A 661-nucleotide genomic window follows, 5' to 3' on the forward strand; every position below is an offset into this window, starting at 1 on the left:
CTTTCTACTCCCGTAAGGATTTACACCCTCGGAAACCCTGTACAGGGTCGCTATGGGTCGGAACCGACTTGAAGGCACTTAACAACAACAACAAACTTGAAATATCGAAGGATTCTATAGGGAAAATACTGAATGAAGCAGAAAGCATCAAAAGAAGATGGAATACACAGAGGCACTACACCAAAAAGCAATGGTTGATGTTCAGCTATTTGAACAGCCAATGTATGTCATCAAGAGCCAATGCTACTTAAGGAAGAAGTCCAAGGTTCACTGAAGGTATTGACAAAGAACAAGGCTCTGGGAATTGATGAAAATCAAATTGACATATTTTAACTGATGCAGCACTCATATAACAAATGACTTAAGTCAGGAAATTTGGAAGATAGCTATACTTGGCCAGCTGACTGGAAGAGATCCACATTTGTGCCCATTCCAAAGAGAGGTGACCCAATGGAATGTGTAAATCATCAATATTGCATGTAAGTGAACTTTGGTTGAAAATAATTTAAAAACTGTAACAGTACATTGACATGGAATTGCCAGAGGTTCAAGCTGGATTCAGAAGAGGACATGGAACAAGGGATATCATTGCTGATGTCAGATGGTTCTTGGCTGAAAGCAGAAAATAGCAGAAAGATGTTTACCTGTGCCTTATTGACTA

The sequence above is a fragment of the Chrysochloris asiatica genome, unplaced genomic scaffold, assembly GCF_000296735.1.
Source record: "Chrysochloris asiatica unplaced genomic scaffold, ChrAsi1.0 scaffold00260, whole genome shotgun sequence".
NCBI classification, from domain to species: domain Eukaryota; kingdom Metazoa; phylum Chordata; class Mammalia; order Afrosoricida; family Chrysochloridae; genus Chrysochloris; species Chrysochloris asiatica.